At 43.5% G+C, this 26445-nt stretch overlaps 1 long non-coding RNA gene across 2 annotated transcripts; it reads left to right on the top strand.

Moving 5' to 3' along the window:
• The first annotated feature begins 517 nt into the window (after positions 1 to 517).
• On the top strand, positions 518 to 26445 carry LOC142765399 (uncharacterized). 2 transcript variants are annotated; one of them, XR_012884228.1, is made up of 4 exons: positions 518 to 644; positions 6180 to 6200; positions 13677 to 13854; positions 26272 to 26445. It is a non-coding gene; the product is annotated as an uncharacterized LOC142765399 (long non-coding RNA). The 2 variants fall into 2 exon arrangements; XR_012884227.1 differs by having other exon boundaries at positions 26345 to 26445.

Genomic DNA, 26445 nt, shown 5'->3' on the forward strand with positions numbered 1-26445 from the left:
ACTGTGTGACGTCAGTGCTCGTTAAAGAGCAGCAGAATGTAGAAATCTCCGGAACCCTTCACTGCGGCCTGTCTCGTAATCATATCACCTTTTTAGTAACACTGCCTATAGTTCATCATAATTATTCATACTAATATTATTACGTTATCGTTTCTGGAGGTGGATGTATCAGAAAGTATTTGCACAAAGATTTCAACAACTTGCGAAAATATTTTGTAGTATTTTGTTCTACATTGGGTCATATGCAACGCAGCTGCCTTTACGTAGCAACAAAACGCGTATGGTAGAGAAAAGTGCGCAAGAATAATGAGAGTCCAGACATGAGGCAGGCTTTTTTTAGATAGTTGTTCGCTGAAACTGATATGAGCTCAAATTGAATAATAAAAGAACTTCCATGATCATCAGTTCAATCATCAGTGATTCAATACGCTATCCTCAAAGCTGCCGCACATGTGTCAAGAAAATTCCTTAGTAGCGCTGTCTAATTATAAATAGCACGTTTTCTAACTCATGTTTTAATACGCCACTGCAAGCAGAACATTCCGACTTAAGATATGAACAGAAAATGTGGCAATTTAGTGTTTTACATCGTAGTACTATGGCTGGCATTGTTAGCAGAACAATCAACATGTACTAAAAGAAAAGTAAGTAGGCGTCTGTTGTCGTTGAACAACTTTAAATATATACTGTGAAAACATAAATACTAAGAATAATTGAGCGAACAGATATCTGTGAGGGTGACAACTTAGAGCTAGTTAGAGCCACTGCTACTTTGAAGTTTCTGTTATTATCGAGAAGAAAGAAACTGTGCAATGTATAGCTGTTATCGATAAAGTCACAATTTGAAAAAAAAAACGCATACTGTGTTCGATAGGCACTCTATTCTTATTAAGCACACCATAATGGAAAACTGAGAAGACGCCGGAACTTGCTGACACGTAGTTCAAATAGTGTTTGTGGTTGGCTTTGCATTTAGTCTACAACAAAATGCGGCAACTGTAATACAAGCCTTGCCTGGCCTTTCTGATATTCGTTGACGTATTCGCAGCCAGGACGTACTTTATTTTTTTGGCACAAATATATTGAAAATACTCTCTGGCGTGTTGTTTAAGCGCATACTACATGTTTGGTTATAAATGACTTAGTTTCACGTGTTAAAAGACCCGTTGAACGCATTCTAGAAGTATGCACATTGAGAAACCCAAATTAACAAAAATTACATCTATTTACACGTAAAAGTTGCAAATACTTGATGTTTGCCAATATGGCATATTACTTCTGCGGTAGTTGCTCGTTTCAAATAGAACTGCCAATAAGGTAAATTATAAACGCTACAAAACATGTCTGCCAAGTGGCGGCGATAACTTTTGGTTTCAGTTCCGAGGGAATGCATGTGCATCGTGCATACTGGGCATTCCTAACAAACGTAGGAAACAGAGTTCGGGCAGAGGAATAATTGTTACTCCAGTGGGTACATTCCAACCTCACAAATCTGTGGAGCGCTTCTGTGAAGCAGCAAAAAAAACAGCTCAGACGATGGAGAAAGAGCAGTTTCAAAGACACTGCTCGGAAGTTGTAGTTTGGGTGTATATAAGAACTTCTCTCAGGGGTGAAAAAAATGTTGCTCGCAGACAGGGCCACTGGTATTCACTAAGAAATACAGATGAATATGCTATCCTTTTGGGCGTACAGAACAACATACACTGAATAGCTCGCCATCGCCCTTGTAGCTTCTCACAGTGATTCCAGATACACAATTGTAGATTCGGGGGAGTGTCTCACAATTTGGTGGCAGGGCACATTTCACCCTCAGCCTAATAAATACAACGTAACGTTTCAAGGGACTCATGTCATCTCCTGAAACGTATTTGAGTGACACTGAATCATCGGCTGCGGCGGCAAAATGAGGTACAGGTGTAATTGCCCCAGTATTCATTTTTAATTTTTTTTCCGTCAATCTGTAACAGACGGGGAGGATTACCCACTTTTCTAGTATAGCGAAATTGGGAATCTATTTTAATCAGCATACAAATGCTATAGAGCGATAATAAAATGATTTTACAGGGTGAGAAAAAAGTGTTATGTTTTAAGAAAATACAGGATCACTGATATGTGAAGGCGTAGATAATCACTGTGGCAATGACGGACTTCAGCCTTCATGATAATGTCTCTAAAATGGCTCTTACCAACTCAGGCAGATTACACAATAGTAAATTATAAGAATTTACATTCGTTAAGTTATGTTATTATTATTAATAAATTTTAACAAATAGAAAAAAAACGCCATCTCTCGATGAATCCAACTACACTTGCTTGCGAAGCAGTGGGTGTTAACGCTTACACTAGTGGCGGCTTTGACACTGGTGCTCATCACGGCGTGACGCAAGACAGAAACTTGGGAAAGCGGACAGCACGCAGTGATGAATCGGTGTTTTCTGTTGGAAGGTGCCGATAGCTGCTAATGGGTAGTGAGAGACTAAATACTTCGATTGGCCACATATACCTGCAGCCCAATGTTAGTTAAAGCGCACACTGAAAATGTTCATCGTTCCAGAACGCGCCGGTGAAATTTTCCACTGGCACATCTAGGCAGTGCGAGTGCAGTAGCGGAGTGTGAGTGGGGCGGAGAAGCGCGCTGGGCGCCTTCAAAACGATCGTCAAGTCGGGACGGCGAAAGTCTGACGGCTACGGTACCCCTAGTAAGAAGTGTAATAAAATCCCACATGAGCATTACACCTCTCGCGTGAGGTGACGTCACTTCAGTAGCTTAAACGTCATCATCAGCCGGGAAAAAAGAAGTGAAGGAGAAGGCTGCAAAACGAAGAGTGCTCCCACCGGTGCCAGAAATGCATTCGCATTTCCTCGCGATTCCCTTCGGGAAAGCATAGTGGTTTGGGTTAGTTGGTATGGCTTGACGATAGTTATAGCGCGAAAAGATAATGACGACAAAAGAATAAAAAGGAGACGAGCGCTAACTTACAACTCTTGCGCCCAACTGCACTCCTCTTTGGGAGTTTGGGGCAATTTTTTTTTCAATAGAGAAACTCGCTAGCATACCTGCCTACGTAGGCGGAGGAGGGAGGTGTAGGGGAGGAGAGAAAAGAGAGGGGAAACACTCATGCGTAATTGTGGTGTAAACGGTGCTGGGAGTGATGACAAGAGGAGAAAGATGGGGGAGCAAGCAAACCTTGCCTGCATTAGCATTGCCTGGATACAAAGGATTGATTGATTTGTGGTGTTTAACGTCCCAAAACCACGCTATGATTATGAGAGACGCCGTAGTGGAGGGCTCCGGAAATTTTTATCACCTGGGGTTCTTTAACGTGCACCCAAATCTGAGCACACGGGCCTACAACATTTCCGCCTCCATCGGAAATTCTGTTACTGCAGCCAGAATTTGATCCCGCGACCTGCGGGTCAGCAGCCGAATACCTTATCCACTAGACCACCGCGGCGGAGCTGGATACAAAGGAGGGTGCGTAAGAGAGGAGAAAGAAGGAAGTGCGCGCATGCGCTGTAAATATTTTAACGCCGCACACCAGATTGCGCGTGAGCACAATACTCTTCGAATCTGAAACGTTCTTATTCATTACACCACATACAGGAAGATGAATCTAGTCAACCGTAAATCATCCAACCATCTGCAGCATCATTATACAAAGACGTGACACGGATCGATAAGGCCATGCGGCTTCAGGCTGCGCGAGCCCTCTCCGCGATTGCCGCCTCGGTGTTGGTGCTGGCTTGTGCTTGCTCCCGGCTCTGGTGTCTCGATTCAGTCTCGCGACCTCTCGCCAGAAATGTTGACAGCGAGCCCGCGCTGCAGCTGCTTGCGAGCCATTCGTTGTCCTACCATGTGTTCTTCAGTGTTCATGTTAGAATCTATGTAGCAGTATCGTAGCACTTTGATAGATGCCCGGCGAAATAGAGAGGAAGCTTGCGAAGCCCCAGGGCTATATATAGGCACGGTTCTCTTCCGGTTTTTTATCAAACAAGAGCACGGGCTGAGAGTGGACCGCCGCTGGCGCCACTCTATTTCGTGAGCGCTGTTGGAAATGATGGGGGAACATATTTGTGCTTCTAGCGAGGGCACATACAAAATGTTTCAGTGGCTGCGATCGTTCATAACTCTCTGAGATGCTGAGATGCTATGAACTGTTTGTGGGCGGTCAGTCACACTGAGTCGGCTTGTGCTAAGACATCGCAAACGTTTGTGACAGATGAGCTTGGATCAGCGGGAAAAAGTCTTTCAAAGGGCAGAGATGGCTCACATCTATAAAGAATATAGAACGGGAAATAGCCTGTAGTATCATGCATGAAGGAGGTATACGCGAACGTGACGTAGGCTATCCTTGGGTCGGAGTCGAGGTGGTCTGTAAAAAGAAAACTTATCTCTGATAGTGTGGTTTAGGATCTAAGTTCATTAGTTTGTGCGTGGTATACCGTTGTGAGTTTGCAGTAAATATAGAACACAAAAATTGTGAAACTGAAGGTCGTGCGAATAATAAGTAGCGGCCTCGGTCAGTGAGGAGCTGTAGACGAGTGCAGTAGACAGTCAGCGACAATGGTAGCGCAGCTGGTTAGAAGAGCGTGGGTAATCCCGTAATACGCCATGTAGTCGGTTGCTATAGCAAGCCACTTGTTTCCAGACGCAGAAGTATTGGCCCGAGAACACTGAGCCCCATGTAGTGTAATTGTTTTGCAGAGATCTCAATAAGACAAAGGAGGCCAGCTGGTAGAGTTGTCGGCCATTTGTGACGTTCAGAAATATCGCAGCTGCCGATGCACTTTTGACATAGCGACAGAGGCGTGGCCAAAAAAAATGGCCCCAGACGAGGTCATACGTGCGGGCTATTTCCACTTCACCAGCTGTAGGTTTATTATGAAGCTGGTGTAGAACGTGCAAGCCAAGTGCGAATGCACGGTGAGAAAGTGGGCAGGGCTGCTAAGGCACATGTTGGGATGGTAGAGAACCTTGTATAGAAGGAAGTACAAGTATAGGGAACCGCTTGGCGTAGCAGAACTTAGACTATTTCTCATGAGACGTAAAGCCGAATCATGGTGTTTCTGATAAGCTATGTCAGGAAAGTCTGATATCAACAAGATGCCAGCTTCAGTGACTCAACGGCTTATCAAACCATGACATATAGTCGGCGTCACCATACAAGGGGGCCAATTTGAATACGTCTTAGAAAATGCATTCTTTGAAAGCGTAGACACAAACATCTGAGCTGGTTCAAGGGAACCTTGGCGAAAAAAAACCTGCAGTGGTAGCCACTGAGGCACTTTTATTACATACATAGACCTGAAAACGTAGTTCACGATAGAAGCCATAAGTATTATTTCATTCAGGCTATCATTGCAGTTATGTGCCAGTTTCCAAGAATTATATCTGCAGAGTTATTTTCAGCTTGCTCAACAGTAGAGGTTCATACATTGAGGTCCTAAATAGAAGTGGTTCTAAATAAATGCTTCTACAACTTTAAAACTTCAGCACTGAAAGGGCTCACTTGACGAAAAAAAAGTCATGAATACGAGCGCTGACTTCTTTTATCATGTGTTATTCAAGTCACAAACATCTGCTTGACACACTGGGCCAAAACCATAGCAGTTTTGAAAAAAACGAACCGGATTCATGTCGACAATTGGACCCTGCGTAGATTTTCTACCTATGGGTTTTGGAAGTTTCATCAGCCTCGTGCTGAAATGAATATTGTTGGAATAAGCTGCGCCACGTGTGTATCTGCGTGTTGCTTCAGAAAATCACAGTTCGAAATCAATGTTTGTGTTCCTCGTCTTTAGTTCCCCTGAGCACTTTTCTTGGTTGCTCTAATTTACCTTTGTAAAGGAGCAGCTTTAATATACAAAAGTTGCATCACAGATATTTTATGTAACCGTTCGCATTGCTTATTATTATTATTATTATACAAGGATATATGTTAGGAGTGTCGGATATCAAGAAAGTAGTTACGGTATTAGCACTTATACAATATCCCGTCAAAGCATATGTACTGAGCAGCTTGATGAAACCTGCCCATACATTGTAGCTGTTGCATATTAGTGATTACTTCAGAAGCATTACTGTCTTGTTTCATAAAAGCTTGTTAAAGTGAAACAACAGTTGAGAGCATGCGCTCGTGTACAAAATTGATCGCCGTGTCATTTTATGATCTTTTCAGCGTCCAGCACCACCATCTCTAGTAAGTACACATATAATTGTCATTCAGACAACAATAATATTATTATATGCATGTCAACTACGTCATTCTTTATAATCAAAGGAGCTGCCACTTAACGCAATATTGATAACGAGCAGAAAAACTACACTGAGCACGAGACTAAACACAATGCTTTATCTAACGCGCGTTTTCTTTTGTGTTTCAAGTGAGATATTTGTACAAATGTAAGAAAAAGAAAAGGAGGACACATGACAAAAGAGGCTACTGTGCAGAAAACTTATGATACAAGGAATTTTGTAAGGCCAAAACTGTAGTCTTTTTCTGCACAAAATGCATATAGATGACTGAGGCCACACTGTTTTTTTTGTTTTTCAAGAAACTTTTGATGGTTTCTTTTGTCGGTTAACAAACACCAGTGCAAGGTACTTTGGCTATACTGTAAGGAGCTTTAGGGACAAACATTATAGCAAGTGCGCTTGAAAATCTGCCAGTGCAAAACCTAATATTGTTCGCAATTTCCTATAGACTACAAAGCAGCGCATTTTCTTATTTTCTAATTGAAAAATGAACGTGGCCAACTCCGTGCAAGAAGTAATTTTGAAAGTGCGACATTCTTTTTCTCACATTTACTCTTTTCAACGACGCATTGCTAATTTTAGGTTTTTGGTGGCGTAGAGCACGGGTTCTCAAGACGGATTCCACAGTACCTTATCTCGGGATTTCGCGAGCGACTGATAAATTTTTCTGGTTTCGCCCTCACCCACCCAAGCCACTTTGATCGCGATCCCTAGGTGTTATTGATCTGGCGAACCTGCATTTTAAACGCCCGAGCGTCAATAAGCACATCATGGTGCGTAACAGAAACGCGTGGGCCACACAATAAATAATGCCGGCAGTTTATAGCCAACCAGACTCTGAAAACTGGGACACGTGGTTGCTTAAATATCAGGCGCTTTATATTACCATCAAGCACTATCAACTATTTGAAGATTAGTGCCACTAGCGTGCGCGGAATGTCGGAAAATTTGAAAAAAAGGACCATTGTTATACCCACCCTCTTGAATTTGCTGAAAATAAAAATAAAAAAGCTCGCCGTGAGAAGGAAGGTATCTTGGCCCTTCTAGTAGCTACGGGGGGCTCCCTGGCACAAACATGATTGAGAACCCCTGGAGTGGAGTTCTTGTAAAGAGACGAAAATCTATGTCAATGCAAACCGGCTTAGCGGAACTTAACTCGGTGGAGCCCAAACGCGTACCATCAGCTCAATATCAAGGAGAAACACAAAAAACACATGTGCCAGAGTGTGCGTTTTTAAAACTGAAGTACAAAACTCACGCCGTCTGATCTGTTTCTGAAACGCAAGAGAGTGAGTTTGTGCGTCTTTATTTTTGTGCTTCACTTATGCTGCGCTATCTCATATCCATACAATGTGGCCAATTTAGGAACCTTTTCTCGGACGTGCTCAGCATTTTGTAATTTCATACAGCTTCGTCAGCATTCAGCACCCGACAACACTCTGAATTGTAAACACATGCTCAATAGTGCACTTTTTGCGTTCATATCTAGCATTGTGCATAAAGGGTGCAAAGAAAGCTTGCGCATCTGCTAACGTTCTGCAATGCAACATTGAAGGCACACAGCATTCGCTAGGCATGCTCCTAACCACTGTAAGAAGCACTCAATTCACGGCAAAGAGTTCAAGCAGTGAGTATAGCCCTTGCGACCAGAAGCTGTACACCTGGGATTATCACTCAGGGCAAACGTTCAAAGCGCCTAAAATCTGTGGTATTAAAAAAATGGCACATCCCACGTACCACAGCGAAGCACGAATAAGGAAGGTAATACATGTCACCTTAAAATGAGCACAACGTTACGAGGTGGGAGTATATCTAGCCGTACATGGCTTCCATGCAACAATTGTAACGTTTGGACGTGTATTTCACCTTCGTCGTCTATTCACGTAACTTGATATCATAATTTGTAGATGTGGAGCTAGTGAAACGGCCGTGAGCACGCTATGAGTGTAGCAAGTAGTTATGTTTTAGATGACACACATACCATGATCACCATGTTCAGACGTGTCATTAACCTTCGTCGTCTAATCACGTCACCTGATACCGAATTTGATATACGTAGAGCTAGCGAGACGCCCGCGAGCATGCTATGACCCTGTCAAAAAAATCAATGGTGGGCATGGTGTAAGCCACCACCTAACATTATAGATGATTAGTGTAGTGGGTGAAGGCTGCAAAACTTCCACCATAGTGTATGGTGGATGCTGCAGTGCCGGCAACGCTTGAGTGCGAAATGGCGTCCGAACAGAATCACCGTGACGAGTTGCCACAAGAAAAGAAAGAATCGTATAAAAGAACGATCTAAAAACACCCGTAAAAAAGGCTGCCACTGAGATTCGAACTTGCAACCTGCGGTTTATCATTCGAGGGCACTAACCACAACGCCATACCAACATGGTGACACGTACTTGTTCAGTAGGTAGTTCACATACTAATTGACGGTTCAATTCAGTTTAGTTCGTCGCGTACACGACATAGACGAGATCTTCACCTGCTTTTAAAATTTGCCCATTTATGAAACACAAGGAACTGCACCCTGTAACGATTGTCATTTTGATAATGGCACCAACACTTTTTTCTAATACAATTCACAACCACAAGAAAAAGAAACAAGTGGGCTGGGGAGCAGGTATACTTACTGGAGGGGTCTGCCAAGTTTATTATTCGTTTCTATCTCGTTCCAAAAGGCGACATCTGCTGAGACTTTATGACGGCTCTAGGCTCAATCCATAGATACGCCTACCTAATTGATTTATTACTGGGATACTTTTCGCGCAACGTAGAGTGCAGTCGTGCCAGCACACTGCTGTACCTATATCGATCGTTAGTAACAACTACATAACGGCTTGACCAAAACGACTGCAGTGCGCCGGAAACATTCTGTTATCATATTGGTTCCGCAAGCATACAAATTTCCAAGTCTGTGTTCTTGCATAAGTGTCAGAGAAGTGCCTGTGAGTGCGAGCAGCGGCTGTCGGTAAAGACAGCACTTCCAAATCAGTACTTCCAAAGAATTCTATGGAAGTGCTTGAATCGCATCGCATCGATGTTTGTTGATTCTTGTGCAGACACCGCACACAATAAAAAATGTTTCACTTAGGGCAATTGATGCGATGTATGGGCTGTATCGTCATTCATACTGGTCGAAATTGTGTATAGTGAAACCGAGAAGAGCGGGTAACAGGATTGTACGGGCTCGGACAATAGGCATAACGTTTGGATGAAATCATGGTGGTAGAACCTGTATTGCATAGTTCCCAGCTTGGTTCGCTTATTATATTGCCCGCAATTATAAGCCCACCCGTCATCTGCTTGCTGCTCCCCAGCATTATCGCAATGATGGGCAAAGGTTCTCAGCTTGGTACATTATGTGGCCTGCCATAATGAGCGCCACCCATCAACTGCTTAGTGCTTCCCAGCATTGTCGCAATGGTAGGAAGAGCTTCCCAGCTTGGTACTTCATGTGGCTCACCATAATAAACAACACCCGCCACCTGCTTTGTGCTTACCAGCATTATCGCAATTGTGGGCAGAGCTTCCCTCATTGCCCACTATCTAGCCGCTACTTCACATCATCCTTTCCACTTTACACATCTTCTGTACACCATGCCACCCAGTACGTCCAGGCAAATCCCCCATAGTTTCCACTACGTCCCGCCATATGCATCACAATTTCCACTATATGCACTCTTATTTCCACTAGGCCCACCATGTTTTTCAGTCTACACAGTGGCCACTAATAATATTCGTTTTTGCTGTCTCTGCGTTCCTAATTACGGCACCAGCTGGCCGGTAGCCCTCAGTCCGGAGGTTCAAAGGGAAACAAGCTGTCCAAAGCCGAGCAAACATGACTTCCAAACACGCTTAGCACAGTCAATTTTTTTTGTAAAAGAGATTGTTTGACTTCTTAGGACAACCTAAGTAACAATTTTCAAATCTTGCCTAATAAGGCCCCACTGAAGTTTTCTTCTCAAATAGTTTAAATATCATCGCCAGTGCTTGAACGTGAAAACTCTTACTGAGATGCGATGTGCCTGAAAATACTATAGTAAGCGTTAAACTTTTTCGAGACAAGAAGAGAAAATCTAGGTGCACTCAATTAAGACGGTTAAGATTCATGGGGCACGTAGAAAAGTGCTTAATTTTTCAAATTCTCCCATTCTAAATGCGTCTTGCGAGCACGTGCACGCACTAAAAGTTACTCTTGAATATTTGCCGTTCCCGCGTTAGTCCGTATGCCTCATCTTCAAATGAATTCAGCCGCGCCAGTCATGAAAGACTTACCTTCTGTATAGACCGCTCAACATTTTACGCTGGCTAACTTTAGCGCTGCATGGATATGAACTGACGATGGTTGTGGCGCATAGAAACAGAAATATGTCCCTACCTAGCACGTGTTCTATTTGCGTGCAAGAAGAAAAAAATTGTTAGGGTACAGTTGCCTAATGTTGAGAAAATAAAGAATGAAATAGAATTGGTGGCCAGTTACGCACATAAAATGCTTCGTTTGGGTGTTTTTCTCCGATAGAAGAGAGGCTCGTATTTTGTTCTGAAATCAAAGGTCTATGTGTCACGTCCTGTACAGGGTAAGGCCCGCAGAGTCGACCCACGTGCTGTTTGACTGCGTAACGTTCCTAAATACACACACAAATGGTCTCGCTTGGTAGATCACTAACTAACGTTCATAAAGTATTTATCTTTAGGACATCAAATGTTAGCTTCATTTATTAGTTTTATCGCCGTCACACTACTCTTAAAGCTGTAGAGCTGAAAAAATTCTGCAGATCTCACGTACCTAGCAGTCGTCGACGTTATGCGAAGCATGCGGAAAGAGAGAGAGAGAGATAAAAGACGTTATTCGCAGGATCCTGTGTGGGATAGGTGCCGGCCTTGCAGGGCGTGGTCTACCTTTCTAATGTTCTAGTCTATGCAGTCTTAGAAACAGTGGTCCAAGTACTCGAGGGTTGATCCTGACCCGACAGAAGATACTTGGGTTCCCGCGCCCCGCGCTTGTCGGTCACGAGCTCCCGTTCTCCTCTGCCTGACCAGGGCCCCCTTGAGCCACTGGATTGGCCATTTCCGAGATTGGCAGTCCTCCGAGCGAATCCACTACTTCATCTGCACTGGAAACTCTTGTAGGGCAGAGCTGTCGTTAGCACCAGTTACTCCCCCATGAGATTCCGCAGCCCTGCTGCACACATCACCATCGGCGCCGTCGCACAAACCGCCGCCTGATATCGCTGCACTGTCACACCTCAGCATGTGTCCCTGTGTCGCCAGTTCTTGTTCGCATATACTGCATGCCGGCCTTGTGAACATCTCGGGACATATGTGGAGCGCCATCGCCAGGGTTAACACGCACTTCACTTGTAGCTGACGAAGCAACGCAAACTCCACTCGGGAAAGTTCTCGATGCGGGGCCATGTACTTTTCTTCCTTCCCTGTGCGTCCTGAGTATCGCACCGTAGTCGACAAAGCGTTTGGGGTCTTGTTCATCGCCGACACCCGCAGGGCTGCTCTCGCTGTCATCCCGGCACCTGATGAGTTCTCAGGCCGCTGCGTCTGCATCCTCGTGGCGGTTGTTCACGTTCAGTAGGTCGCCCTTGTGGGCTAGGAACCTCTTCATTGTGATGGTTGGAGGTGACGACGTTCCGAGGTGCGCGAGGCTCTAGCGAGCCCCACGATCCGCTCAGCCTCCCTCCAGACCATGCTTCTGGTGTAGATGCTGACCGCTGTTTTGGAGTCGCTCAGGATCATCCGATTGCCCTGTACTCCCATCAGCAGGCTGATTGCTACCTCTTCTGCCTGGCTTGGGGTCTTCGCTTTATTCGTACCCACTTCGATCAGCTCCCCTGTTGACGCCCGGATGACTGCCATCGCGTACACACATCTCCTCAATGAATGTTCAGCCACGTAGACGAACGCGGCGTTCACGTCACTCTTGTACTGCTTAGCTAGGTCAACTGCTCTCACCTTGTGTCTTGCCCAGTCCTTCTCCGGGTTCATGTTCTTTGACAACGAAAACACTATGATGCCCCTTGCCGTTTCATCCCTCAGGGGGCTTGATTTCCACTCTCTCCAGGATGCTTCTGGCCGCCTTTGTGCTGTTTAGTTGAGCTAGCTGTGCCATTGGTTGGGCCTTGTCGATCTCTGTGAGTGTTTTGTGCACCCCCAGAGCCAGCAAGGTCGACGTTCTCTTGCCTAGCAGTAGACCCAGGGCGTTCCTCTGGGCCTTTCTGATGGCGGCGTAAATCTTCTCTTTCTCCACTCTGATCCAGCGGTGGAAGGTTCCCGCGTATGCTGCCTGGCATGCGAAGGGAAGGTGACCTTGTTGCATTTTCTTTATTTAGTGACAAGTCATGAAATGACGCTTAATATACGTAAAAATGTTGCACGCACAGACTTATGTTGAAGAGTTGCAGATGTTCATATAACCAGTTGTTCGCACTTACACAACGATGCCAAATGAAACGTGTGCATTAGCAACACCAGAAGCTCCTGAAAGCGCTGATGCTCGCGAGGATGCTGGCCCTGGACACTCCTACATAAATCAACTTCAGCTTATAGCAACTAACCACAATTAACATTAATCTGACGTGACGGTGGTATCAAAGGAGTACATATGTAATGCTTATGAAATTGGGTAGGAAGCACTGCAACCACGACTGATGTTTCACGAAGATTAGCGTTTATCTGTAAACTAGTTCCGAGACCTGGCATAGCTCTGTGGTAAAATGCTTCATTGCCACGCAGAATGCTTGGGTTATATTCCAGCTGGAACCCTGAAAATTATTTTTTGCATATCGTCGAGTCAACGCTATTGATGTTGGGGATTTCTTAACCCTCGCGCATTGATGATGGCGAGGATAATGCCTTCACTATGGCTGTTGCCCACACAGGGGGAATAGCGAATAATTGAAGGTATGAAATTTAAGGCCCTCGCACGTTAAATTGCCCGTGTATTTTCTCGTTTTTTCAGGGGTCAATCACCATACCCTTGTACCAGCGGCACAAACCCGCCCGTGGGTATGTGCCACTGTCTGGTGGCAAGTGTTTGACAATGTACGCCACGGGATTGTGACAATATTGATGTCTTGTCCAGCGCGTCATATTCGTCCAAGCATTTTACCCTCCCATGTTCATTTAGGTTAGATAGATAGATAGATAGATAAATATATATATACATAAAGAGATAAGTAGATAAATATATACATAAATATATAGATAGAAACGCTCCAATTCACTGTAGTTTTCTAAGAAATGCTTCGCATTTAAAACATTGAACGTATTCTTTCGTTGAATAGACACTATGATGCGTGTTTATTAATGGGCTTATCACCAATACTGTATGTCAACAAACACTTGAGACGAGCATGTACCCTAATTTTTCGGTTCCGTTATTTTCCTTTCACCGTCACTATAGCTTAGGCTCAAGGACCAGATGTGCGGCAGGCGGACAATCTGTGCAGAAGGGACATGTTGTGTTGAAATCAATTTGAGGCCTGGACTATGTAAACCGTTAGGAGTACGTGGTGATCAATGTTCACCAAGGACTCTTTCTAACGTGTATTATAACTTTTGCCCATGCAACGTTAATCAAGGTAAGTTATATATATATATATATATATATATATATATACATATATATCTTGTATTAACATTCATATTGGCAACAAGTCAGAATTTCTCTCGTTCGCTTTCTTCATATACTTTATGAAAGTCAGTAACTGAATGATAGCAACAGGGTAATATAATAATCTACTCAGATTGTACTTCACCATTCAGATTATTTATGACATGAGGACGTGGGAATAAAAACATAGAGTAAAATTTTGAGGGTGTCCTTGAATACCTGCGTGATTTATAAAAAAAGAAACGTGTTTTCATGACAGCACTTAGTTCACATGTATTTGAAGCTGTGTGTTGGCAGAACAACTTATAATCTCCATTAATTTGAAGCGCAGCAGAATATGCGTAATTTTTCAATAAATAAATATTATATGGTAAAGGCTGCTCGAGACTTACTTATTGTGACGCATTGGCACTGAAGGCGCATCTAGTGACAATAGTATCTTAAGGTGCAGCCCCATTTAGATATTCCCTTTCGATGTGAAAGAAATGAACTTTTTGGTGAACTTCAACTTCGAATGCTAAAGGCAATGTTTTCGCAAAAAAGAAGCTGTAATACGAGCTTGTTGTAATGAGATAGTGGAAGTGTAGTAATTGTGAACGATAGCGAAGCAAGTAACCAGAAAGGCAGAAAGTTTGAATTCACTTGTATGACGAGTCTCGTTTTATATAGGTTCCAAACGTAAGAATCCTTGCATTCACTCTCTCTTTCTCTGTCCTCGTCCCTTTAAATTTTATCCCATCTTTTTTTATTGAAACAAAGTAGCTTGCGTGGCTGTTGCTCAAAGTTTCACGAATATGCCCTACCATTCCACAATGTTCTCAGACATAAGTACTTTGGAAGTTATCAACCAACAACTCGCCTAATGCGGCATAGTGTGATTTCCTAGAAATCCATTTTTCATATTTGTGCAGTACTAATCACGCAAATTCCTTTAGCATTTCTAAACGTTCTCTATGCATGCCAGTTCGGTAAGAAATTCTCGTAAATCATCGGGGTGCCCTACTGATTATATTTTCCTACGTTAAAAGATGTTTTCAATTGCACCAGAAAAGACTGTAACGTTATTTTTAACGCAGAATCATAAAATAATTCGTTTTCTTTGAATGACAGCATAGGCATCTTTACCTGTGGAATAAAAAATAAACGTTGCGTGATGGCGAAAAAACGGCAGATATACTAGTGAAATAAACATTTAGTTTTTTTTTTCAAGTGGTTATTGATACAAGCCCTCCTGCTTGCCAAGGAGGGGTCCCACAAGAGATGCACTCCATTGCCTGAAAACACATTGCAAAAGAATATTCTGATAAATGACACATATTCGTAAGAGTCTCTTTTACGCATGTATTATTGCGTGGCAGATCGAATGCATACATTGATCTCCTGTGTAAAAACTTGTCAATCAGCAAATGAGTGCGCGTTTAATTGGGATATTTCCTTAGAATTACTTTTCCACGGAAATATTGAATTGCTTCACTGAAGGAGTCTATTGACTCATCAATCGGCCGCTGAAATAGTTTTCAAAATCTGTGAAGTAGGAAAGGAGTAACAGAGATTGGCCACACGCTCTACTTTATCTCTTCTCTCGTGCCGAAGAGTGCTGGATACTAGGCAGAGGAAGGATCGCGTATCCAGCTCCCCCGGACCTGACAATATTCCTGCCAAAGTTTTAAAGGCTACTAATAGCATTTATAGCAAATTTTTGGAGATAATTTTTAAACAGTCCATTTCTGAAGGTTTCATCCCACATGATTGGAAACTTGGGAAGGTTGTACCCGTTTTCAAGTCTGGCAAGCGATCTGACCCATCTAACTATCGCAAAATTTCACTAACGTGCATCGCTTGCAAACTTATGGAACATATAATATATTCACATGTTGCTCGTCACCTCGATGATCACTCTTTCTTTTTTCATAAGCAGCATGGTTTTCGTTCAGGGCTCTCAGGCGAAACTCAACTTTTTGAATTTACGACTGATCTTCATCTCAACCTTGATTCGTCATTTCAGACTGATGTTATTTTTGTCAACTTTTCAAATGCCTTCAATCTCGTGCCTCACCAACGACTAATCAACAAACTTTCTTCACTTTCCCTCGATCCCCTGACCTTATCATGGATTAAGTGCTTCCTAACCCACCGGTCGCAATTCACTGTTATCGGTGGTGCCCAATCTGATACTACTCCAGTAATCTCTGGCGTCCCTCAGGCCTCGGTTCTCGGCCCGCTCCTCTTTTTAATCTACGTAAATGACCTTCCTTCCGGCATTTCATCAACGGTTCGGCTTTTTGCTGACGATTGCGTCATCTACCGTCGTATATGAACTCCCGAAGATCAGCTACTACAACAGCAAGATTTACACATCATTGATAACTGGTGCGCTCAGTGGATGATGAGGCCGAATACTTCCGAATGTAAGTTCATGCCTGTCTCACGAAAACACACTAACGTCATCCATCCGTATTCATTAAACTCAACAGTGTTATCCCAAGTGGATTCTTACCGATACCTTGGCGTTGTAATTACAAGCAGACTAACCTGGACCGAGCATATTACCAAACTAGCTGCCGATGCCTCAAAAACTCTTGGCTATCTTAGGAGATAATGTCATTATCACCTGCAAGCCTTCGCAAATTGGCCTTTGAAACTTTTGTTCGTACTAAAATGGAATACGCATCTGCAATTTGGAGCCCTCATCAGATATACCTAATTAACATTCTTGAATCCGTCCAAAATCGTGCCGCCAGATTCATCTCCGCAAATTACGACAAATAGCAAGCATCAGTAAAATGAAATCATCCCTCGGTCTCCCTGTTTTGTCAGCTCGACGCAAAATTTCACGTCTCTGTCTTTTTCACAAACTTTACTACAGCTTTTCTCACCTACATGGCTCACTTTTACTTCCGCCTGTCCGAAGATCTCGTCGCCTATTTCATTCCCTGAGTATCCAACGTCTGTTTGGTTCTACTAACGCTTTTAATAAATCATTTCTTCCTACGGCTATCGATGAGTGGAACGGTTTGACGGATGCTATTGTCAGCGAACAAGTTGCTGTTAAATTTAGAGATTTATTACTAGCTACTCTTGACTCTTAATCGCTGTTTGTCCTTCTTTGTTGTTTGTTCTCTGCCGCCTGTATATTTTGGACCGCGAATTAACTGTTGAATATTTCGTTTGACATGCTCTGTTTTCTTTTTGTTTTTTGTTGCTACCTGTATGTTTCAGTAATTCAAAAACTGTAACCATGAACTGGATTTTCATTGAAATTTGTACTTGCATTGTTCCCCCCCCCTTATGTAATGCCCCGAGAGAGGCCCTTAGGGTAAAATAAATGATGATGATGATGAAATAGATGACGTCACGATTGCGCCTAGGCGTTGAGCACTGTTTTATTAGAATTTTTTCTCGAGAACGTCACTCATTTCAGTGATATTTCTGGCACGCGTGCGGGCCCATGATGGCTACCCTCATTGGCCACAGTAACTGTGCAACACACTATTATTGAATCAACGAGTGGCCGTGCATTTGTGCATAAGGCGTGGTCATTTGGATCTATGATATAATTTGTCGAATAAAACCAAGGGTCATTAGAAGACTTTAAAACTGAATATTAAATTACATGTCCTGTTCTGTGCTTTAATGCTTGGCTTGCGTGCCTTCTGGAGCCTCGAATACCGATCGGGACCTTTCCAAACGGTCTTAATTTTCTTAAACTTCGCTGCGAATGTCCTACCGAAGAGGGAATAGCCGGCTTCGGTGTCGACATTATCTGTGACGCTGCAGCCGTCGATAAGGACGTTCAGGAGTCTAGTTCGTCGTCTCGCTTTGCAGTTAGGTAATGGCAACCTCTGCACTGACGTTGTATCATTAGGTCTTCTTGTATCATTAGACCAATCGGTGTCTTCTGATTGGTCTCCTAACGAGTCGTGTTGTACGCGAACGTGACGTAGGGCATATTGACGTCCCGGTTCCTGTGATCTACATCTGCGTACATGCTTATCATGTCAGCTAAAGCTCAAGTATGCCTTGAGTGTAGAAACTGTGAATGAAATAGGTTGCATTGTCGTGAGGAACGGACGAAGTTTGAAGGCCTTGAAGGTTTGGTAGAGCGGCCTTTGTGGGCATCGTCGTCTTTCCTGCTTGCATGCTTGTGGTCCTAAACTGATTCGTCGGTGCCTGAACCATTTTAAGGTAGAAATAGTGAATTCTTGTCTCGTTCAATGATTCATAAGGTTTCGGAGCTGTAATCTTAGGCGCAATCTTGATCTCTTGGGCCGAATACTTTTCTGGCGCTGTACGTTATGTGAATATGGCCCATGTTTCGAATTTCTCCTAAAAGGCTTGATTTGCATCGTCGTCCTTTTTGGTGAACCTCTTGAAAAGTCTATGATTTTCTTGGACTTGCTTTTCCTGGCGTTACTCATGATACTGTGAGAGACAGAGGGGGAGAGGATTCGAATTTGCGGTGGAGCGCGGACGCAACTTTATGAAGCTTACTCCCATAACGCTTCGCATCTGAAAGTGCAGCTAGCCCACCTTATGGGCGTTGTCTATTTTCTCTTCGAAGTACAATGCCGATGTCGACGAAGACGAAGTCTTATACTTTGGCAGCAGTGGTTGCGGCTAGAGGACGGCGCTCTAATTCCCTGCTTCTGCGCGATACAGGTTGGTGACAGCCAGCTCGTTTCAAGGACGATCACCTATCCGCCGGTCGATAACGTTCATTCAGCTGCCTGCTGATCGCAACTGCACGGTCACTACACGTGTCTGGGAAACCTGCGTCATCTGCGCTTGGTTACCCTCACCACCGACGGAAAAGACGTCACTGGACAGCTTGGCCTGCCACCCATAGGCGCCTTGGACCCTACATAAGGATTCCCTCTAGTCCTGGCTCGTCACTTTGGCAGCAGTGGTTGCGGCTAGAGGACGGCGCTCTAATTCCCTGCTTCTGCGCGATACAGGTTGGTGACAGCCAGCTCGTTTCAAGGACGATCACCTATCCGCCGGTCGATAACGTTCATTCAGCTGCCTGCTGATCGCAACTGCACGGTCACTACACGTGTCTGGGAAACCTGCGTCATCTGCGCTTGGTTACCCTCACCACCGACGGAAAAGACGTCACTGGACAGCTTGGCCTGCCACCCATAGGCGCCTTGGACCCTACATAAGGATTCCCTCTAGTCCTGGCTCGTCACTTTGGCAGCAGTGGTTGCGGCTAGAGGACGGCGCTCTAATTCCCTGCTTCTGCGCGATACAGGTTGGTTCCTTACTTATTGTTTTGTCTTGGAACTCCTTGCCGCTCCCACTGCTGCCAGCAGTTTTTGTAGTTTTTAGCGTTGTCTTTATTATACTCTTTTTTAGTGTTTTCTACTATTGCTGATGATTATTAGTGTTCTAAGCATTGCATCATGCCAACCACGGCCGAGCTTTCGAGGCAAATTGAGCTACTTCGTGCTGACCTTGCAGAAATGAAGAATAGCTTGCAAGTGCATAGCCAACTCTACGAGTCCGTTAAGAGCAGAAATGAAGAATTGTCCAAAGAAAACAAAGAACTCAGGGACGAGAGTAAACAACTATGTAATCGTCTGGCTGCCTTGGAGCAATACTCACGCTTAAACAATGTTGAGATAAAGGGTATCCCTGACACGAAAGGTGAAAACTGCCTTGCTATAATGCAGGCAATTGGTGAGAAAGTTGGGTGCCCCGTTGAGCCGACAGACATCGATGTCGTCCACCGTGTCCCGGCGAAAAATGGATCGAACATTATAGCGAGATTTTGCTCCAGGACAAAGAAAGCAGACTTTGCTTCCAAAGCACGGAAAGCACGAATCACGACGGGTGTCATTGGCTTTCGTAAAGAGACGGAAAAACCGGTGTTTGTTAACGATCACCTAACCCCAGAAAACAAGAGATTGTTTGCTCAGGCTTTGGAACTAAAAAAGGCGAAAAATTGGAAGCATCTATGGACAGATTCCTGCGTAATAAAGGCCAGAAAAAGTGATGACAGCCGCGTCTTTCGTATACGTGAAGCAGGCCATCTATCTGTCTTTCAGTAGATGGCTGCCTCTAAGATATCTGGAACAACCATGGATTCCTCTGTTTTGTCTTATCAGCAAACTAAAACATTTCTCAAGAATAAACCCCCAGCTTTATCATTGATTCATTTCAATGTCCGCAGCCTCAGAAAGCATCATAATGACCTCATACACTTCCTGACAGCAATCAATCACACGTTTTCAGTCATATGCCTCTCTGAGACATGGTTAACAAATAACGATGGTAATCTATATGGCATGTCGAACTATACCTCTGAGTACTGCAACCGCGATTCAGCCCGTGGTGGTGGTTCTGCGGTCTTTATTGATTCGTCATTGTCATATAGGCGTCGTCACGATCTTTCTTTTACTAACCTAAACTGTGAATCGGTCTGGCTTGAATTTGACCAAACGGTTTTTTCACTGAACGGCAGAAACACCATCATTGCATCAATCTACCGCTCTCCGTCTTCATCTATTGTTCATTTTTGCTCGCAACTTGAATCCCTTCTAAACCTTCTCGTTTTTGAAAACAAAAACGTCATCATATGCGGCGACATTAACATTAACATACTTGACCTTTACAGTCATTCATGCTCGGATTATGTTCGCGTTTTTCAAAGTTTTGGCTTCTCATCGTTAATCACAGCTCCTACTAGGTGCGATCCATCAGGCACGAATACACTGATTGACCACATTTTGTCCAGTTTGACAACGAGCGCCTCTGCGGCTGTAATAGACTATCAGTTTAGTGACCATTATCCTGTTTTTCTCAGAATAGAATCCGCTCTCTTGCCCCGTGCCACAAATCATAAACAAGTCATGAAAGCGGTGTTTAACACAGAAACATTTGTTTCCTTGATTAACCAACTAGACTGGACTGATGTCACACAAAACGAATCTGCTGAGCAAGCCTACGACTCATTTTCTGCTCTAATAGCAAACTGCATAACACAGAGCACATCGCATGTCCCTATTTCTTGGCGGTTTAAAGAGCGAAGAAACCCATGGATCACCAACGGATTATTGCACTCAATTTCAAAAAAAGATAAAATGCATAAGAAGCTTAAGGACCAACCATTTAACACAGTGCTACAAATTCGCTATAAAAAATATTCGAATACGCTTGGTGCAATTTTGAAACGTGCTAAACGTGACTATTTTCAAACGCGCATATTGCTTAATGGAACTGATACTAAACGAAACTGGCAGCTAATTAAAAAGTTTCTGAACAAAACCGATTCCCATGCACGGTTAACGAAAATAAGTACTGCATCCTGCACATTCACTGAGCCAATTGACATTGCCAATGCTTTTAACGACCATTTTGCCAACACTGAAAACAATCAACACCGGCCATCACTTTCCCACTTATCGCGCTGTCCGCAATCTTTTTACTTATATCCTACTTCTAGCGCTGAAGTTCGCTCTGTCATATCATCGTTAAAAACAACCGGGGCGGGTTTAGACTCCATTCACCCTTCACGAGTTAAGCTGATAATCGACTATGTTTCACCTGTTCTTGCTAACATCATCAACAAAATGTTCAAGGATGGCACATTTCCAACCTCCCTAAAAAACGGCAAGATAACTCCCGTCTTCAAGAAAGGTGACCGTGAATGCATTAACAATTACCGTCCTATTTGCATTCTTCCTTTTTTTAGTAAAGTAATCGAAAAGATTTTGTACAAACGCCTCATGTCATATTTCAAAAAATTCGACTTGCTCTCTCCCCATCAGTTTGGTTTCCGTCCAGGTTTCTCAACCGAACTGGCGCTCATTAGTTTCACGGACAAAATCAAACTAGCCATTGATGACGGTTCACTATTTGGTGCAGTCTTTGTTGATCTTACTAAAGCTTTTGACACTATTAATCATTCCATTCTTTTTCACAAGCTCGCATCTTACGGCATTACAGGACCAGCCTTGAGCCTTATTAAGAATTACCTAAAAAACAGGTCGCAAGTTGTACAAATCGACGGTAGTGTTTCCTCTCCCAAGGTTACTAATACAGGAGTGCCTCAAGGATCTATTCTAGGCCCGCTGCTTTTTCTACTCTTCATCAACGATTTGCCCCTAACACTTCGCCATACTGACTGCTTGTTATATGCGGACGATACAACCATATATTCATCTCATAAAAGCATCGCCGTACTGTTACAAAATCTAAATGTTGACTTAAAAAATGTAAGTGATTGGTGCAGTCGTAACTGCCTGCACATTAACCCCACTAAAACTACATTTGTAATATTTCATTCTCCATTATCAAAAGTGCCACCCGTGGTGCTCACGATGGGGGACAATGAAATACCCGTTACTAACAGCGCCAGGTTTCTGGGTGTGACATTAGATGAGCACCTAAAATATAATATTCATGTTCATTCACTAATGCATAAAGTTTCTTTTGGCATACACGTAATCATTAAATCACGTAATTATTTCGAAAGGCCCATTATTCGTTCACTTTATCACTCTTTCATTCATAGCCATCTGTCTTACTGTGTATCATCTTGGGCTAATACTTACTTTTGTCACCTCGATTCCCTTCAACGCCTGCAAAACCAAGCTATACGACTAATGACCTTCAGTAATGTTTTTACCCCCTCTAAACCGCTATACCAAAATCTAAATATTTTGCCACTCTCAGAACTACTTAAACAAAAACTATCTCTATTTATTTTTCGGCTAAAGAGATGTGGCACCTCCATTCCGGCTTACTCAAATGAATTTTTTGTCAACACTAACATTACGAGGTTCTCTTCAAACGACAATCTACTTCTTCCCGCCGCTCGAACAAATTACGCGAAACTAACAGCCCTTTTTTCAGGCATATCCATTTGGAATTCGTTACCATACGAAATTAAATCAGCATCCTCTGTACATACATTTCAAAGCCTTCACAAAAAATACTGTCTCGGCAAATTATGTGGGCAGGCACACTAACTCAGGGATCTGCCATTTTTTTTTTTTTTTTTTTTTTTCGCGCATGCTTGATTTGCTTCCATTACCGCTGAATATTTTGCTATCATTTGCTGAATATTTTGCTATCATTTGCTGAATATTTGCTATTATTACCGATATGAATTAATCTTGCTTTTGTTTTGTAGCCGTAATTATTATAGCGTTTGGCATTCACTATTTTATATGCTGCTATTGTGTTAAAACTTACTATGTTCACTTTGTTTTGATGAATTCATGACGCCTGTGTCATGAAGATTTCCCTTATAACTGTGTTTTTATTTTCCAGCGTATATTACAGTCATAGACTTAAATACCATGCCAGTTTTTTTGTTGCTTTTTGTCTTTTTTTTTTTTTTTTTGTTCATTTCTTGCTTTTACTCTTCTTATGTAGCTCCTTTAGCTTTCCTGTAAATTTTATACATGTATTTTTTTTTTTTTTGCTATCAGAGCACGCTTTTTTCATGCTGCCAACGTTATTCAACTTACACATGTTCTAGTATTAGGAGGTCCCCCCGTCAGTTCCTGAAACTATGGGACCTCCGAATGTATTACTTACTACTAAAGATGTTACATTGTATCCAAAGAAGCTGAATAAATTGATTGATTGATTGATTGATTGATTATAGACGTTAAACTTTGCCTAGGTGGCATTGCGAAAAACGCCGCCACCAGTGCTTTCATAGCAACGTCGGCCTTAAATGGGTAGTGCACAGAGAGCCGTCCGCAAGCGAACGTGCAGAGGCCCTCCTCTTTTGTTGGTCTTGAGGTGCGGTTTCCTAGAAATCAAAGACCTGGCAAACTTCTTCCTTCAATCCAACCTTGCTTCATAGAAGTTGGAAGCTCATCAAAACGAAATGCGGGCACAATGAAAGAGATGTTTTATTTATTTCAGCGTGCTGAAACTGGCAATTTAAAGGAAAGCGAGCATCGCATGACATCGAGTTCGAATAAAGCACTCTGAAGTGCATTCTGTAAGGATTAAATGCGTTGAACTTGGCAATGCACACGAAGCCAAAGTGGTGAAGGGCATACACGAACAATCTATGAGATCATAAGTATGAAGATCGCTTTATCCGGCATGAGTGGCACAGGTGATTTATCGCTTCCTGTGCAATAAACTGTTTTATTACGCATGCACGAATGCAGTGTTGACAGTTGTCTTCGGTTTATATATACTGCAAATGAAGATATATGCGTGTTCTCTTTCTCAGTGTATAACGTAAAAGAAAACCGACTGATTTATTGATATGTGGGGTTTATTGTCCCCAAACCACCATATTTTAATGAGAAACGCTGCAGTGGAGGGCTCCGGAAATTTCGCCCACCTTTGGTTCTTTAACGTGCACCCAAATTTGAGCACATGGGCCTACAACATTTTCGCCTCCATTAGAAATGCAGCCGAGGCAGCCGGGATTCGAACCCATGACCTGCGGTTCAGAAACCTTAGCCACTAGACCACCACGGCGGGGCGAAAGGCAAAACCGATGCCTCCAAGTTAGTTTCGGTAATCGCAGAGACCAACGGCAAAGAAAACTGACTGTGGTCACGATCATTTTCCGATTTACCTGAATGACACACGTCTTCGCAATTCCTGGTTAGAGGCGGTTAAAGCCCTACCTACGCAATGCTATGTCGTTGGGACCACTTCAGATTATCGGTTGTCATGGCGTGTGCGATGTTTGGCGCGCCCGGGCGTCACCTCTCTACTGTTGTACATCCCACACCGCGGTCAAAGGGTCTGTTAAGCTTTATAATATATATTGCCATGGTTCTCAGTCAAGGCTGCTCAAAACAATAACAGGAGACCTACATTATCACTAAAGAAGAATGGCGATTTGGGCTAGTTGGTTTAAATTCTTGATAATAAGGGTTGCAGCGCGAGCACGAATGTGCTAGAAGAAACAGACGAAAGTCGAGCTACGGAAGGCAAAGAGGACAACACGAGCGCTGTGTTGTCTTCTTTGCTTTCCGTACCTCGACTTTCGTCTGTTTCTTCTAGCACATTCGTGCTAGCGCTCGAACCCTTATTATCATGACTACATTATAACGCTTACTTGTGCGAATGGCTGTGGAGAACTCGAGTAAATAATTTACCCAACACGTTCGCAAAAGCCTGTATTTTTCGCTCTCACCATTGTGTTTTGCGAACGCTACAGAAATCACTAAAGCTGAAGTCATTTACGTCCGTGGCAATTGACGACGCAAGCGTAGTGCAGAATGGGGTCTTCGTTTTTTGTGAAACGTAGAACTGTTGCGTCTGCTTTCGTTTTCGCCGTCGTTCGGGTGAGTGTACCAGCAAGCACTTCACCGCGGTTCGATGTCACGTCCGACTAGCGCAGAAAAATTCGTACCTCTTTTTCTGAGTGTTCAATACGCAAATACATATATTATTTCACTCAACCGTTGTTTCGTTCGCTTTAGTTGCACTTGGTTGCGTAGTGAACTGTGCAAGAGAGTGCGGCTTTACACTACTCAAAACTGTGTAGACAGGTGGCACTGCGTGTCCGCGAAACTCCAGAGTCTGACGTCTACTTTTCCCACTTCCTTGTGAATGGCACCGATAAATGTGCAGTTGCGCTAAGCGCGTGTTTAGGACGGCATACAGAGCACCTTGGCACCTGCTAACTTTCCACTGCTGCAACCAGAATTCCGGGACGGTGTCGAGGCTTCCATGGCGGGCTCGGCACGGATTTCCACTAGATTCCGCGATACTGGCAAACGACCATAAGCGTGTGAAGGCCTTCCCTAAAGGGTAGTGGGAGCGAAGGTTAGTCGTGACGCACCCCACTTTCTGTTATGGCAATATGTTGGGATGCCTTTGCACCCCTCTCTTTCTCCTTTTCCAATCACGTCAATATATGGGGCTGATGGGCGGTCCCTCTCTTAACCAAGTGTCCACCATGCGCACGGCTATGTTCACGCCAAGATACGCCATATATGCGTCCTTGGCAAGGAATGCCGCAGCCGTGAGCATCAGCTGCAACACCGCAGCCTTGATGCCAGGTTCACAAGGTGCCTTCCCCGACTACGCTCTGGAGGCTTTGCGTATTTTGACCAAACTATCGCATCAGTTCAACCACATGATGTAGACGAACTTCGGGTTCCCGCCTGCTGCTTCGCTGCAGTTCACTGCTCCGGCAGTACTGAAGTACCGCGGCTCCTTGGACAACCTCTCCTGGTAGACTGAGACCATCTGTTCTCTCGGCACCCTCCATATCTGGCCGGCATATTGAAAGTGACTTAACACCATCGACCACTTTCGCAATTCCGGCATGTCTGGCATGTCTATGACGGCGTCAGGTTAAAATGAGGCAGGTGCAAAATAAGCACGGCAAAATAAGCAGGTAAAAATAGCCACACAGAACTCATATGCTTTATTATTGTCTCTCTTGCAGAATATTTGAAGTGGTGAAGCAAATGTTTGGTGCTTTTTGTGTTTTAACACAAAACATTTAAATCTTTTTTCAGGTACGTGCGAGAATGGCATTTGCACATAGTGCAATGTCAGGAATACTCATTTGTCGAATGGTTTTGTGGAGATAAAATAAATAGTTTTTATTTTCCATGTA

This window comes from Rhipicephalus microplus, chromosome 6 (assembly GCF_043290135.1).
Source record: "Rhipicephalus microplus isolate Deutch F79 chromosome 6, USDA_Rmic, whole genome shotgun sequence".
Classification (NCBI taxonomy): domain Eukaryota; kingdom Metazoa; phylum Arthropoda; class Arachnida; order Ixodida; family Ixodidae; genus Rhipicephalus; species Rhipicephalus microplus.